Source organism: Eptesicus fuscus, chromosome 21 (assembly GCF_027574615.1).
Source record: "Eptesicus fuscus isolate TK198812 chromosome 21, DD_ASM_mEF_20220401, whole genome shotgun sequence".
Classification (NCBI taxonomy): domain Eukaryota; kingdom Metazoa; phylum Chordata; class Mammalia; order Chiroptera; family Vespertilionidae; genus Eptesicus; species Eptesicus fuscus.
Genome location: NC_072493.1, coordinates 22,689,904 through 22,704,641, shown reverse-complemented (window position 1 = coordinate 22,704,641; position 14,738 = coordinate 22,689,904). Strand labels below are relative to the sequence as shown.

At 43.9% G+C, this 14,738-nt stretch overlaps 1 protein-coding gene across 3 annotated transcripts in view; it reads right to left on the bottom strand.

Moving 5' to 3' along the window:
* Positions 1 to 14,370, bottom strand: part of ANKRD11 (ankyrin repeat domain containing 11) — a 259,037-nt gene extending 244,667 nt beyond the window's left edge. For all 3 annotated transcript variants that reach the window (XM_054711347.1, XM_054711345.1, XM_054711346.1), the window contains exon 1: positions 14,053 to 14,370. The gene's annotated coding sequence lies outside the window, so the exon portion shown is untranslated. The remainder of the gene's footprint in view (positions 1 to 14,052) is intronic.
* Positions 14,371 to 14,738: the final 368 nt, after the last annotated feature.

The window sequence follows — 14,738 nt, the reverse complement described above, 5'->3', positions numbered from 1 at the left end:
GCCTGTCAGACTTCCCTAGAGAGCATTTCCTCTCCTGACCAAACTGCCCATTTCTCCCTCCAGAATGCAAGCATCACAAGGCCAGGTTTGTCACTGCATAGAGATGGCGTATGGCATGCAGCAGGCACAAGACAGACAAGACAGTCAGCACTGAACCCTAGTCTCCCCTTCCAGCCCTCTATTCCCCATCTCCTTTGCCCTGTCCTTTTATAAAACTGCTCACCACTTGTTTGCCCCATTGCATCCACTCTGAATCAACCTACCCTCTCATTTCCAAGTATTTTTTAAATATCTAAATACTTTAAGCTAGCAACACCATTAGGTCTTTACAACTTGCCCATGCAGGCCACTTTAAGAGTCCCTCCCTGTTTTAAGAATCTCTAGATCCTCTCAGAAACCTGTTAGCTCACACTGCTCTACTAGAGATCTCATCCTCCTCTTGCCTGAGGCATCCCTTTCTCACTGACAGGCCCCAATTCAGGTTCTCCTATATCAGTGATGGCGAACCTATGACACGCGTGTCAGCACTGACACGCGTAGCCATTTCTGATGACACGCGGCCACTGAGGCAGCCGCATGCCGAGGATGAAACATTTGCTGCTCCTGAGGATGAAACATTTGCGAAATAATGTTTTTTCCTCAAAGTGACACACTACCCGAGTTATGCTCAGTTTTTTGGCGAAGTTTGACACACCAAGCTCAAAAGGTTGCCCATCACTGTCTTATATGCACTTCACTCCCATTACTTTTCTGGTATGGGCATTTTTGCCATTCTTCTGAATTCAAGTATTATTCCTACAATAAATTTTAAAGCCCTTCCTCCATTGATAACTGGTTTTTACATTTTTTTCCCTAGAAAATGGTCTTCCTACCTTCTATAATAGTGTTTCTAGTGAGACACATTTTAAACCCAATATTCATCCAAAGCAGAGAATGGTGGGGGTAAACATACAAACTGGAAGACAAAACAGTGGCCTTATATTCACCTCCTTTCATAAGCAGTAGCCAACCTGAGATGATTCTCTCTCTGCCAAATTCCTAGAATCCCCTCTCTTTCTTTCTTTCTTTCTTTCTTTCTTTTTTTTTTTTTTTTAGAATCCCCTTTCTTGATAATCCAAGTTTAGGCACAGGAGTACTGCAAAGCGTTCCACTCACCAATCACTCTACTTTCATCTGGTCTATCCACAGTCAGACTCTGACACATCATGTCCTACTTCAGGCAGTAATGCTTCCTCCTCAGCAGGCCAAATACAGGCATCATTCCAAATTCCATACAATTTGACTCCAGTCCATTCTCCTAACTTTATCTGCTACCATTTTCTTTCATGGACTCCATGTTCAAAAAGGTCTAGTTGACATTCTCATGTTACATCCCACCTCCCAGACTTTGTTCAGAGCCTTCCCACAGTCTACAATGGCATCACCCTGCTCTCTTGCACACTGACATTGCACCAATTCTCAAATAGCACTGATTCTTAAATAGCACATCCTCCATTACATCTCCCAGATTACAGAATCAAAAAGATCTCTCCCCTGAACTCTTGCTTCTTTTCATAGTACCCCTAAGTGCACTTCTTTCGACCCACTCTCAGTGAGGCAGGATTATGTCACAGTCATCTTTGTTTCTACAACACAGCCTTGCACACAGTGAGCAACCAATACACATGACTACATCTGTGTAAGTAGGGGAAAAGTGTAAGTTTTTTCCTAAGTCTTAGAAGTTCCCTCATAAAACATGTAACTCATTCTAGTTGCAAAAAAGACCCAAAATTTTCTTCCATTATACAAGTCCATATTTGGAAAAGTAGTCAGATAAACCAGATATGAGCTATATCATATAGTGCTTTACAACTGTGCTAAATGGGTGAATAGCTACAAAGACATTTAAAAAAAATCATACTCTTCAAAACTGCCATGGTCATAAAAAAAAAAAAGAAAAGACTGAGAAACTGTTAAGACAGAAGATCAGTAAGGAGACATGACAACTAAATGCAATGTGGGATCCTGGAACAATAAAAGAACATTAGAGGGAAAACAGGTTAAGTCCCAATGAAGTCTGAGGTTTAATTAATAGTAACATACCAGCCCTGGCAGGGTGGTTCAGTTGGTTGGAGCACTGTCCTGTACTCCAAAAGGTTTCAGGTTTGATTCCTGGTCGGGACACATACCTAGGTTTCAGTTTCTCTCTCACATTGATGTCTGTCTCTCTCTCTCTCTCTCTCTCTCTCTCTCTCTCTCTCTCTCTCTCTCTTTGTCCTTCTCTCTCCCTCCTTCCCTCCCTTCTTCCCTCTCAAATCAATAAAAACATATTCTCAGGGTGAGGATTTTTTAAGTAACATACCAATGTTAATTTCTAAGTGTGGACAACCTTACTATTGTTATGTAAGAGGTTAACATTAGAGACCTGGATAAAGAATATACTGGGCCCACCCGGTGTGGCTCAGTGGTTGAGTGTCAACCTATGAACCAGGAGGTCTGTCAGATTACTGATCAGGACCCATGCCCAGGTCGCAGGCTTGATCTCCAGTAAGGGGGCATGCAGGAGGTAGCCAACCAATGATTCTCTCTCCTCATTGATGTTTCTATCCCTCTTTCCTTCTCCCTTCTTCTCTCTGAAGTCAATAAAAAGCATTAAAAAATAGTAATAAAATAGTCTGGCTTAAAAAATAATAATAATATAATGGAACTCTCTGTACTACTTTTGCAACTTTTCTGTGAATCTAAAATTATTACAGAATAAAAGTTTATTTAAACATAACTGTCCAGGACATGTATTTTCCACCACACTCACTGATCCCCCATCAATGCCAGACAACATTGGCTGACCAGTGGCACTGAGGCTTTCCAAGAATCAAGATCTTTCTGGTGAACCAAAGCAAAGCACCAGAGCCAGGTGCACAAAGATCAGATCCAACCTCATCTGCAATGACAGCATCCAGGGAATCTTAGTGTGGTCAGCAGAATAATGCTCCCAGCATTATTCTAATCCCTGGAACCTGTGCATATTTTAGATTACACAGCAAAGGATTAGAATCGAGGTCGAAGGTGAAATTAAGGTTACTAATCAGAAGATAGGAAGAGTATCCTAGATTATCCAAGTGAGGCATATCTAATCACAAGGGTCCTTAAAAGAGGAAGAAGGAGACAGAAGAAAGAGTGGGGAGGACATGTGACTTTGGAAGGTCAGAGTGATGCAACACTGCTGGCTTTAAGAATGGAGGAAAAGCCCAGCCAGTGTAGCTCAGTGGTTAAGCGTCGACCTATGAACCAGGAGGTCATGGTTCGATTCCTGGTCAATACACATGCCCAGGTTGCAGGCTTGATCCCCAGAGGGGCATGCAAGAGGCAACCAATCAATGATTCTCTTTCATCACTGATGTTTCTATCTCTCCCTACCTCTCTGAAATCAATAAAAAATACTTTAAATAAATAAATAAGGAGGAAAGGGCCAAGGAATGTTAACAGCCTCTTAAAAAATGGAAGACACAGGAAATGGAGTCTCCCATAGAACCTTCAGAAGGAACCAACGTGCTGACACCTTGATTTTAACCCAGTGAAATCCATGTCAGGCTTATCTTCAGAACTGTAAAATAATACATTTGTATTGTTTTAAGGCACTGATTGGTGGCAATTTGTTACAGCAGCAACAGAAAACACTAAAGTATTTTTTTAATCACAGTTTCTCCAAATTATGAGAGCATATGTTTTCCTTCTGCCCTCACAACTCCTGTCACCTCCTCTAACACACCCTCCATCTACATGTGTCCTCCATCCCCCTGACAGAATATATTTGGGAGCGTAGAAGAAAACTAACAAGAAAAAAGAGAGGCTATAGTTAAAATTCTAGGACATGATTTTTCTCCCCAACTTTCTAAAACTTCATTGTGCCATTGATCTTTACTTAAATATCCTTCTTTAAAAATTAAAGTTATTGCTTCAACATGGTCTTCCTTACTCAGTCATCTGATAAGAACCCAAATTTAGCAGAATCAGATCTAATCTCTTCACCAAAGAAAAACAAGCTTGCATGTAAATCTCTTTAAGGTTACATCTGCTGAAAATTACTTAAGCTATGAGTGAAAGGACATAACACTTTCTTAAGTTTCATATTAAAAGATAAAGCACACAATTTGCCCTAGATGGTTTGGCTCAGTGGATAGAGCATCAACCTGCGACTGAAGGGTCCCGGGTTTGATTCTGGTCAAGGGTCAGGGTTGGAGGCTCAATCCCCAGTAGGGGGCATGAAGGAGGTGGCCGATCAATGATTCTCTCTCATCACTGATGTTTCTCTCTCCCTCTCCCTTCCTTTCTGAAATCAATAAAAATGTATTTTTAAAAAAGATAAAGTACACAATTCAAAGATTACCCTTTTCATGTGTGTGTGTGTGGGGGGGAATTCCTACAGAAAAATATTTTGAGAGTTTTAGCACATCTATATATATAAAAAGCTAATATCCTAAGTGTCCGACCATCCAGGTAATGTCATATAGCAACACCCGGCTTCCTCTTCTTAGCAACTAGCCTCCTTGCAGTTTCTTCAGCCCAGGAACACCACTTGCTTTATAGCCAGGTGAAAACATTTCACACTGTAACCAAATGTTTGTGAAGCGTTTTCATGTGCCTCATCAAATTTGATCCTCACAGAAGTCCTGGAGTAGATAAATAGGAGACTTGGTGGTGGAATCCTATTTTCTTTTCATTAGCCAGAAAATGGAGATTTAGAAAGCTTAGAAGCTTGACCCGACTGAAAAGAAGAAATGGTGGACCTTGAATATGACTTCAGGTTTTCTCACTGCACAGAATATAGTCAAACACTGCTGCAGTTCAATATTTTACCCTTTGTTCTCCCTGCATGATCTATAATAATAATCTGCTTCGTGTTGATATTTACTGCTGTGTTGCTGACAATTACCTGAAAGACAAGTTGGGGTGCTTCACTGGGCTGGAAAAAGTTTAGCTACATCAGAAAGCAGGCCTAATGAAGCAAGTTTATTCTGTATCTATAAAGACTAAGTTGACTTGCACATGTGTAATACATATAAAGCTCTTGCTGGCGCCAATTGCACGCATGTTTTGATCTGTCATTGTCGATTGTGAATTTGGTTGACACTTCTATTATAGAGAAAGGACAAATAGTGATATTAAAATATTTCTTCTAATTAATTTCCTTTCAATGTGCACGAATTCATGCACCAGGCCAATAGTTTAATGTATTAAGCACTAAACTTCAAATTTCAGATAGACTAGTCTTAAAGTATTGAAAATACTATGTGGGTAATCTAAATACATTTGGACCAAATCATACACCTCTAGCAAAGAAAAAATTCAGTCTAAAAATTCCTTGAAATCAGAATCACCCAAGGGTTTATGGACTACTAACATAACATTGCAAGTTCTTCAAAGTTTCAGACCCCTAAAGGCCAGGTTTTATTCTTTGTAATAATCCAAAAAAGCAAGCTTTTTTTTTTTTTTTAAGTGTTCTGTGCATTCTATAATTAGCCAGGCATTTTAGTAATTTTTTTTTTCATCCTCACCCGAGGATATTTTTTTCCATTGATTTTTAGAGAGAGTAGAAGGGAGAGAAAGAGACAGAGATAAACACCAATGTGAGAGAGACACATCGATTGGTTGCCTCCCACATGCCCCTGACCAAGGCTGGTAGCCTGCAACCGAGCTACATGCCCTTGACTGGAGTCGAACCCGGAACCCTTCAGTCCTCCAGCCAAAGCTCTATCTTCTGAGCCAAACCAGCCAGGGCTAGTAAAAAAATTTTTTAAATATATCTTTATTAATTTCAGAGGGAAAGAGAGATAGAAGCATCAATGATGACAGAGAATCATTGATCGGTTGCCTCCTGCACGCCCCCTATTGGGGATGGAGCCTGCAACCCAGGAATGTGCCCTTGACCCTTCAGTCTGAAGGCTGATGCTCTACCCACTGAGCCAAAGCAGCTAGGGCAGTAAATTTTTTTAAATACATTTTTATTTATATATGAGGACACATGACATCAAAGAAACCTTGGACCAGCAACAGGATTCAGAGAGAAAGGAAGAGGGAGAGAGAGATAGAAACATCCATGATGAGAGAGAATCATGGATTGGCTGCCTCCTGCAAGTCCCCCACCAGGGATTGAGCCCACAACCCGGGCATGTGCCCTTGACCGGAATCGAACCTGGGACCTTTCTGTTCGCAGGCCGACGCTCTATCCACTGAGCCAAAGCAGCTAGGGCAGGGCTAGTAAATTTTTTTAAGTTAATTCCTTCAAGAATATTGCTTTGGGGTTTTATTGTGCTATTTTTTTTAATTCTTACTTCCTGTTTTACAGGATGTAAAACCACATTTAGAAATGTGGTACATACTAGCAAGGCTTAATTTAAGAGTAATAAGGTTCCTCACTGCTTCTCTCACCCTCTCTATTTTAGATAAGTTTACACAGTATAACACAACGATCTCAAGTTTACACTGTCACCCAGAATTAAATGAGAGTATTTTTTGTTTATTTTGCTGTATACGAACCCAGCGGGGAAAAACTAATCACAACTTTAGCCAAAACCTTATGAACTAAGTACCCTATGCAATCTTCTCATTATTTAGAAATATTCATTATTCCAGAACATTAGCATTCTTGGTCTGAAGACTACCTTTGGGAGGAAGGGACACCTATTAGTAACAAGCTGAGAAAAGTCTACTTGCTACATTTTATTTTTAATTGGAATTTTATTGTATTGGTAGATTTGGGGGTACTTGCTACATTTTCGATGAAAAGATAACCTGAAAGTTATTAAGCATTTACAAGTTAAATTGCAATTTCAGCCATCTTAAAGGTCACTTTTATTTAGAGTTAACTCAATAGGGAAGAGGGGGATTTTATGTATCTTATTTAACCTTGACAAAAAATTTTGATCTAGCCCTGACCAGTTTGGCTCAGTGGATAGTGTCGGCCTGCAGACTGAAGGGTCCCAGGTTCAATTACAGTCAAGGAATTGGTTGTGGGCACATCCTCAGTAGGGGGTGTGCAGGAGGCAGCTGATCGATGTTTCTCTCTCATCCACGTTTCTAACTCTCTATCCCTCTCCCTTCCTCTCTGTAAAAAAATCAATAAAATATATTTTTTTAAAAGAAAAAAATTTTTGATCTAAGTGATCAAAAATGTTTTATGTTGAAAAGAGGCTGACATTTTTATGCAGTGAACAGATGCACATTGGTTTCTTTACAAGTGAAAAAAGAGTGCCTACAGATTTTCAGGATAATAAATAATTCACTGCACAGAAGCCAAGGACAGAACTGGAAACTTGGGTCTTGCCCTCAGCCAGGCAGTAGGGACACTATACCACTGCTCCCCTGACAACTACCTCAACCTTGGGGGAAGGGGGTAGGGGAGACAGACAACAATCCAGGACACATGACATCAAAGAAACCTTGGCCCAGCAACAGGATTTTCAGTCCTTTCACAGTGAAAACCCACTTTACTCTGTATTCACAGAACCAGCAAGTTCTAGAATGGTATCTTTTAGTTTTTTCAACTACAGCCAATTCCTCTCATCCCTTTCTACCTAAAAAGTTAAAAAAATCATACAAATCCAACTCACTGTACCGGAACCAAGAACTCAAATGTCTATCACCTAAGTTATATCCATGATTAGGCTTTACAAAAGCAGCCATTTTGTCAATTACATAACAGGTTCCTTCTTTTTAAAATTTATAAACAAACATAAATGGAGAAAAAATAACACAAAACTCCATTTTGGTGTATTTCTCTCCAAAGAGATTTTTTTTATATTATTAAAATGATAAAACTGGTGGAGGGGGAAATGTTAAGGGGCCACCTCCATTCTGGGGTATTTATACTTAAGCTAAGGCTTTGGTGTCACACCCAGGAACTTTTTTATACAGTCAGTTAGGACGTAAAACAATAAACAAATAATAAAATACTGAGCTGAATGGCTCAGTTGATTGAATGGCAATCTCATACACCAAAATGGTTTCGGGTTTGATTCCCGGTCATGGCACATTCCTGGGTTGTGGGTTTGAATACCAGTCAGGGCATGTATGGGAGGCAACCAATCTATGTTTCTTTCTCTCTCTAAAAAATTAATAAAAATAGAAAAATAACATATCCTCAGGTGAGAATTACAAAAAAATAATTTAAAATGCTAACACTTTCAAAGGACTATACTACAGTGCTAACCCACTGTTTCTATTACATGTAGCCAGGTGCTCAAAATTCTAAATTAAATATGTAAGGGCCACGAGCAGGAACAGCAACAAACTACACTCAGCAAGCCTCAAACTATGTCCCCAAAAGCAGCAGTCCTACTAAAACTGCTTTTACAGAAATCATTTTTTTCTGTGACAAAGACAACCTCCCCTTTATTATTTTCCTTTATTTCTTGTCTGTGACAATTTTATAAGTCATGTCCCCACACCTTTATCTAAACTGTAAAGGCAAACTTATAATGAAAACAAGTGGAAAAATGGCTGATATGCACATAGCATAATTCCTAATCAAATAAATAAAAGTTCATAAACCTACATTTTGCCTTTCAAAATTACTCAAATACTTCCATATATATTGTATTTTCCGGCGTATAAGACGACTAGGCCTATAATATTTTCCTGGGTTAAAAAGTTGTCTTATATGCCGGAAAATACAGTAGTCCAATATATCTAATCCATTATATCTAATCCCATCAATATAGTCCAATATGCTATATTTTCCGGCGTATAAAACAACTTTTTAACCCAGGAAAATCTTATACGCCTAGTCGTCTTATACGCTGGAAAGTACAGTATATAGGCTTTAAACAATTCAACAAATATTTCTCTCTTTTTAAATATGTTTTATTGATTGTTTTACAGAGAGGAAGGAGAGGGAGAGAGTTAGAAACATCGATAAGAGAGAAACATCAATCAGCTGCCTCCTGCACACCCCCTACTGGGGATGTGCCCACAACCAAGGTACATGTCCTTGACTGGAATTGAACCTGGGACCCTTCAGTCCGCAGGCTAACGCTCTATCCAATAAGACAAACCGGTCAGGGCCAACAAATATTTCTTAAGACAATTCTACAACTAGTATCATGCCCTAGGTTGGGCCCTGGGTGCCCAGAGACTCTCTAAGAAGCAGCAATATTTAACTAAGACCCAAAGGTTAAGTAGAAGTTATCTTGGGAGATTTTTTTTTTTTTGGGGGGGGGGGGCGGCGGAGGCGGAGGCAGGTGAGATTTGCAAGGGAAGCGACTCAATGGGACCCTGGTCCACTGGTCCAGACAGAGAATCAGCAGGTGTTACAGCCATGAAAGAATAAGGTGCATTGCTCAATTTAGGAAATGAAAGCCAGTGTAGCCAAAGCACCAGTTCAGAGGTAGTGTGACCCAGCATAAGAGTGGAGTCTAAGGGGAAGGGCCATGCAACCAGGGTCTGATTGTTAATAAGCATTTGGGACATTATCATAAAAATAACATTTGTAGCCCTGGCCTAGTAGCTCAGTTGATTAGAGCATAGTTCCAATTAGCCAAGGTTTCAGGTTCAATACCTGCTCAGGGCACATACAAGAATCGTGAATACATAAATAAATGGAACAATAAATCCCTGTTTCTCTCTCAGTGTCTCTTCTTCCCTCCCTCTCCCATTCTCTATAATCAATCAATCAATCAATCAATCAAAATGCTATTTGGTTCAAAGGTGAATTTAAAGAAAAATTTAAATACTGAGGTGGAGGAATGGGAGTTAAGTACAAAAGAATAACAGAAACAGACAGTTAAGTACACAGCTGAGTCTGGCTCAGGCTTAAAAAATATCATGAATAAGATCCATGAAACAACAACAATAGCAAAGAAGAGCCACTTAGAAATAGAAACATCTTGCCGAAACCGGTTTGGCTCAGTGGATAGAGCATCGGCCTGCGGACTGAAGGGTCCCAGGTTCGATTCCAGTCAAGGGCATGTACCTTGGTTGCGGGCACATCCCCCGTGGGGGGTGTGCAGGAGGCAGCTGATCGATGTTTCTCTCTCATCGATGTTTCTAACTCTCTATCCCTCTCTCTTCCTCTCTGTAAAAATATATTTTAAAGAAAAGAAATAGAAACATCTTTATCAGAATTAACAAAGTTGTTACCCAGCCCGCATGGCTCTGTGGTTGAGCATCGACCTATGAACCAGGAAGTCACAGTTTGGTTCCCAGTCAGGTCATATGTCCGGGCTGCGGGCTCCATTCCCAGTGGGGGATGTGCAGGAGGCAGCCAATCAATGATTCTCTCTCATCACTGATGTTTCTCTTCCTCTCTGAAATCAATAAAAATAAAAACATATTTTTAAAAAATAATTAACTAAGTTGTTAACGTGAACCATTTCCTAAACCTAAAAAGGCTTTAAATGTTGGTTATCTCTAATTGCCAGAGTTCTAAGAGTTGAGGATTAACACTCACTTCATATAACTTTAAGATAAAACTGAAAAACCTGAATTGCACAAAAATTCCATTTGAAATGCATATTAAGAGAATACACACTGAAAACATTTCCAGACAATATTTAGTTATTTGAGTTCATGCAATTTTTATATAATGTTTATCAACCAGCCAAACTCAATCCCCACAGAGTACTAACTAAACAGCAATAATAAACTGACAGCATGTGGTCAGACAAGCAAAGCATCATCATTTTCACGTATTAACTAGCAAACATCTTGCTATTGAAGGAAGCTCATCCATTACACTTACCATTTACGGGATAAAGGGACTTATACAGGGTAATGAACAGATCAAAACACTTATTTTAGCAACAAATACAGACTATGCTCTGAACCATCATTTACTGACACTCTCTAATTATGTTATCTAATTGATGATGGGCTCATTGCCCATATGCAAAAACCTCTCCGTATGTGTGATGAAACATAATCTTACTATGTGAAATATACTTAAAAATCTAAGGTACACAAGCCTTCTTGTAAAATATTCTCAATATTCCTTAACTCTATTGTAGAAAGTTCAACTTGTCCACTGTATCAACAATGTAATTATAGCTAACATGACAGCCACCAGTCATAAGCAGTCCATCTGGTTTAGAAAGATGAAAAGTACACTGCTGGTGCAGTGTGATTAACATGGCTGGTCCACAGAGGGTCTAAAGAGAAACATCTGACAGTGGCAATTCAAGGAAGAAAGCTGACACAAACTTAGAACTGCAAATGAGATATAAAAACTATATGACACCTTTAAAAACAAACTTTCTGGTAAATTATGTTATGTATATTTTACTACAATAAAAATTTCCAGAAGAAAAGAACTTCTGGGGGTGGGGGGACAATGGGGGGGATAAGAACATATATGTAATACCTTAATCAATAAAGAAAAAAGAAAAGAACTTCTGAAAGTTTCCAATTTAGATCAAATCAAGCAATCTCTTTGGGTAGCTTCTTAACTAACTCAAGAGTCATGCACAAAGAACACAGAAAAATGTCATAGCAACTTGGTCTTTGTTTCCTCCCATCTCATTCCATTCAAGAGGCCCAGCCTCTCAAATGAGATCCTGCTCTTAAGCGTGAAACTACAGAAAGAGAACAACAGCTGAATGGAGGGTGGGGGAGGAAATACCAAAATAGGGATTCAATTCTAGGGTCACAATCAAAGTCAAGCAAGATGTTTTTCCTCCCTTTTTTTTTTTTTTTTTACTATAGTTTCAAAGTAATATCAGAGTATTTGTGCAATCATTCTCAAAAGACACAAACAAAATTCTAGGTCTTCCAGGACAGCCAACATTTATTAAGAGAAATCAAGGTCCCAAAGACCAAAGAAACAGTCTTAGGGTCTCTTGATTTAGAACTATCCAAGTAATGCCATTGACTGGGTTTGCACAAACCAAAAATAGTAACTGTTTCAATGGCATTTTTCCACAAGCAATATCATCTTTCATCACTTTGCTGAATTCATCTTATCAAAAGGACCAAGATATTCTGTTTTGCAATTCAACAACTGCACACGTTTACTCGTCAGTTAAAAAGAAATTTAAGAATATTGTCTAAACACAATATAGAGAAGCCTGAGATTTTATTTCTCTACAGAGAAATTTGCAAAATCACTCTGTTCTTGTAAACGGATATGAAACTGTCTCACAACCCATAGAAACCATGATACCTAAGTATGCTGCATCTTAAACGTTGAAAAAAAAGATGGTTTTCAAAACATAGGGCTCTCTTAGACTAGCTTCATCTTCCAATACTCCTTGAAAGCAGAGACAGAAGACTGGCTTTCCAAAAACACAACAGAAGCAAAAAGCCTGGATGAGGCAACAGAAACAGAGCAAACCTCAAAAAATTAAGACTCACCTCCCCCGCCCCCACCCCCCAAACATGGCAGGGATACAAGATTTAAAAGCACAATCCCTCTTTGAGAGGGGACTGAATCCATGAGGCAGGGCCAAAAACCACATACACACACGCGCGCACGCGCGCGCACACACATACACATACACACACATACACACACATACACACACATACACACACACACACACACACACACACACCACTCCCCCCCCCCTACCGCCCTGCCAGGGAATGATGAAATGAGGAACGGAAATTAACATTTCAAGCAACGTCTCACATTGTTCCTTGAGGCCAAGGGCTGCAGTAGCAGCCACCACCGCTTCCCTCCAACCCGCCCCCCAGTCCCGCCTACCCTCCCCCCACCAAACAACACCCCCCGCGCTGCTGCCCCGAATTCCTGCCCCTCTGCGAGCCCACGCGCTCTTCCTGCAACCCCGGCGCCCCCGCTTTCCCTCCAGGGCCACGGCTCTCTCGCCTCCTCCGGCTCGGAGCCCGAAACCCGCCAGCTCCCATTTCAAAACAACGATAATAATAGAGACTGGGAATAACAACTACCATCGCTACCGTGAGGGCGCCCCTCCGACGGGTCAGAGGTCGGTGCCCCCACTCCCCAGGTGCTCTGGACCCCCCGGAGACCACCCTAGCACCTCACAACAGCACAAACCTCCCAGACGCCCCCCTCAGTCCCTCAAGGCCGCCCCGGGCGCCCAGCCCCACCCCTGAGCTCCTCACGGCTGCCCGGGACCCCCAACCTCCCAGCACCGCCCAACATTCCCCTGCAGCGTCTTACATCAGCTCCTCAAGGCTGCTCTGGGCCCCCCAGGCCCACTGTCGACCCCTCAAGGCTGCCCTGAGCCCCACAGGTCCCCCCCAGGACCACCCCATAACCCACTCCCAGTCCCTCATGGCTTCCCCGGAACCCCAGGCCCACCCTGTCCTCACGGCTACAGCGGGCCCCCAAGCCCACCTTCAGCCCCTCACAGCTGCTTCCGGACCCCCGAGGCCCGCCCCGGAGTCCACCCTCAGCCCCTCACGGCTGCCCCAGGCCTACCCAGAGCCTCCCGTAGGCCCCTAGCGGTTGCTCGGATCCTGAGGCCGTTCCCTTTAGGCCATTTACTAGTGCCCAGACCCCGAGAGCTGCCCAAGTCCGCCCGGAACCTACCCTCAGCCCTCACGACTGCCCTGGACCACCCCAGACCCCCCTCCCCACCGCTCAGTCCCTCACGGTTGCCCCGAGCCCCCCCTCGGCCACTCGCCGCAGCTCCGGGCCCGCCCGGAGCCCCTGTCGGCTCCTCGCGGCTGCTCCAGGCACCTCAGGTCCGTCCGGAGCCCACCCCCCGGCCCCTTAGGGCTGCCCCAAGCTTCAAACCCACCCAGAGCTCCCCCGTCAGCCCCTCACAGCTGCCCCAGGCCCAGAGGCCCAGCCGGAGTCCCCGTCGGCCCTTTGCGGCTGCTCCGGGCCCCCCAACCCACTCGGAGCCCACTCTCGGCCCCTCAGGGCTGCCCCAAGTCCCCGGGCCCACGTTGAGCTCCCCCCACCAGCCCCTCACTGCTGCCCCAGGCCCCCAGGCCCACCGGGAGCCCCCCGCCGGCCCCTCACGGCTGCCCTGGCCCCTAGGCCCGCCCGGAGTCCGTCGCGCTGCTCCGCCCTGCCGGGAAGGCCTGCAGGTTGCGAGACCGTCTTACGACTCGGTGCCCACCAAACCCCGACCCGGTGACGGTTCTTACCAGCTCCGGACGGCGCGGCTACGCGGGCTCGGCTCAGCGGCGGCGCGCAGGCGAGGCCATGCAGCCCCGGCCCGGCTCCCGGCCCGCGGCCCGCGCGGGAAGGCGGCGGAGGCTGCGAGGACTCCGAGGCCGGCGAAGCGGCCCGTCGGGCGCGACCGGACTCGGCGGCGCCGCAGCGGCTCGGGTGATCACTGAGGGGGCGTTAGGCCGCGCGCTCCGCGGCGGTGCCTCCCCGCCTGTGGCCCTCGCTCCATCGTGATCCGGCTCGGGCGGCCTCTGGCTCGGGGACCCGCGGTGGCTGCGGCGGGCGCCGGCCTCATGAAACGACGCCGCCCATTGGCCCGCCGTATCCGCCACCGCCATTGGCTCGAGGCGCTGAGCACCGGGTTGTAAACGTCACGACGTCAGGGAGGAACTCTACGCGGGGTGAAAGGGCGACGGAGTGATTGACAACTCTTGTGACAGGCCTGAGGCGGGACCAGACGGACGTCCGAGGACGGATTGGTCAAGGTCGTGGGTCCAGGCTCACAGGACGTTAGGGTATCGAGCAGCTGGATTGGCTGCTTGAATCGCGAAGGGGAGGCTAGGTTTTTCGTTCTCGGGCTTGATAATTGGCTTTTCCAAGTGCCGGAAGCGACTGAGGGAACTGTGGAGAACCAGGGCCTGGTGTTGAAGGACCTGGAAGA